This window comes from Nicotiana attenuata, unplaced genomic scaffold (assembly GCF_001879085.1).
Source record: "Nicotiana attenuata strain UT unplaced genomic scaffold, NIATTr2, whole genome shotgun sequence".
NCBI classification, from domain to species: Eukaryota; Viridiplantae; Streptophyta; class Magnoliopsida; order Solanales; family Solanaceae; genus Nicotiana; species Nicotiana attenuata.
In genome coordinates, this window is record NW_017673386.1 from 71,318 (window position 1) to 73,833 (window position 2,516).

Genomic DNA, 2,516 nt, shown 5'->3' on the forward strand with positions numbered 1-2,516 from the left:
TGAGTGGTCGTTAGCGTGGACTTGCGTACCGTAAGTTTGAGGTCCTCCTACAAATTCTCGCCCTAGTTCTGGTGCGTGGGGACAATGAAGATTTTTTTATGCGGTAAAATCAGAGGTTCCAATCTTTGGCCATTATATCGCCTCGTAAGCAAGCTCTCCAAAGGCTCGAGACTACGGTCGAGATTTATCCCGAGGGGCCATCGATGTCCAGCCTCGAGACAGTGCAAGTCGACAGTTATGATAGGAAAGTGGGAAGTTCCCTAGGCACAAGACTGAGCTGACAAAGTTTAGTAGGCTAGCTCTGACCCGTATGAGGGCATTAAATGGCTGTACCATGCATTTGTACTACCTGCTACGGACTCATCAGACGAATCCGAGACTACGTTGACTGGTCTTTTGGATGAGGGTGAAGGTGGAGGAGTGTCATGTAATTGGAGTGGGTCAGTGACGTGAGTGGGGGCAGACTCTGAGGTTATGCTCCTAGATGGTGCATACTCACTCCTCGAAGAATGAGAGGCAGCTCTATCAGCAGCCTGTATCAGTTTACCGGTCTTTTTAATGTTTTCCCGAGCCCGGGGAGTGAGTTTAGCTATCCTCTTTCCCTTACTCCCTCGGGAGGCACCACCTCTCCCGGGTTGTTGTGTTTGTTTACCGCCTCGTTTTATAACCATGATCTGCAAAATACACGTCTAACATTGTTAGTTTAAGCACATGCAGTGGAAAAGATGAATAACACAAGAGGAAAATACAGTTAATTTGCATAACACAGAAGCAGGACACAGGGGCGCGGACCGCGTAGAACTGGAGCGCGGACCGCGCTGGGCATATGCCCCCAATGAACCTCTCTGAATCTCCCAACGCGGCCCGCACTGATATGGACCGCGGCCGCGTTGGGCCAGTACGGACCGCGCAAAAATGTGACGCGGCCGCACTGGGTAAAGTAGGTACCCACAGAAGAATCAACGCGGACCGCACAGAAAGGACGCGCGGCCGCGCTGGGCCACGTAATTGAACTGAGCTAGGGTTTAACACTTTAGTCTATTTTTGATCAATTTTGGGTCCTAGTTGTCCTTACTCAATTACTCATATAGAAATTCATGCCCAGTGTTCAAAACTAACACAAAAAACTAACCTAATCATTAAACCTATGGAGAATGTGAAGAAAGAAGAAGCTATACTACTGGGAAACAAACAAGTAATTAAAAATTAAGACTAATGAATGAAATGTGCAAGAAATGTTACCAGGAATTATGAAGATTCAAGCTACTTAATGCAAAGGTCTCAGATGAATAGTAAAAATGAGGCTCAGGAAGTTAGAGTGCGAAAAGGGTAAAGTGAGGCCTAAGGTCTCTATTTATAGAAAACAGTGGGACCCCCTACTTACCTACCAGAGCGGCCGCGCAAAAATGGCCGCGGAACGCGCTGGGTTTATTTCCAGCACACTTGGACCTAAGTTCCCACGCGGACCGCACTGTTATGTAGCGCGGCCCCGCAAGTAACTTCAGAGACTTGCACCCCTTAGCACAAGCCAGCGCGGACCGCACTGATTTGTAGCGCGGCCGCGTTGGCAAACTTCAGAGACCTGACTTTTTGTGCTTTTATTTTGCACTGCTTCAGCATTATCCCTGCAACATCTCACAAACCATTAGCCTAAAAATCCTAGTCTACAAAGAAAATCAAAGAAATAGAAAAAGACATGGGTTGCCTCCCAAGAAGCGCCTGACTTAATATCGCGGCACGACGCATGTTACCATCATATCACTTCAATTGAATGAGTGCCACCACGTCGCTATCATCAAACTTTCCCAAATAATGCTTGACACGATGCCCATTGACCCGGAATACTTCACCATTCTTGTTTTTGAGATCAAGAGCGCCAAAAGGAGTCACAAATACCACTTCAAAAGGGCCACTCCACTTAGACTTGAGCTTACCCGGAAATAACCTCAACCGGGAGTTGAAAAGAAGAACCATGTCACCCACCTTGAACTCCTTACCCCGAGCATATTTGTCATGAAGGTACTTCATCTTGTCCTTATACAAGGACGAGCTGGAGTAGGCATGAAATCTAAACTCATCAAGTTCATTCAATTGCTCCACACGGAGATTGGCTGCAACATCCCATTCCAGGTTCAACTTTCTCAACGCCCACATAGCCTTGTGTTCTAATTCCACCGGAAGATGGCGAGCCTTACCAAACACCAACCGATACGGAGACATGCCAATTGGAGTCTTGTAAGCCGTCCGATAAGCGCAAAGAGCATCATCCAATTTCTTCGACCAATCGGTCCTATTAGCATTCACCTTTTTGGACAAAATACTCTTTATTTCCCAATTTGAGACTTCCACTTGAGCTCTAGCTTGTGGATGATAGGGGGTGGTCACTTTGTGGTTAACTCCATACTTAGCAAGCAATGAGTCGAAAACCTTGTTGCAAAAATGGGACCCCCCATCACTAATAATGGCCCGATGAGTACCAAACCTCGTGAAGATACTCTTTTTCAAGAATGCTACAA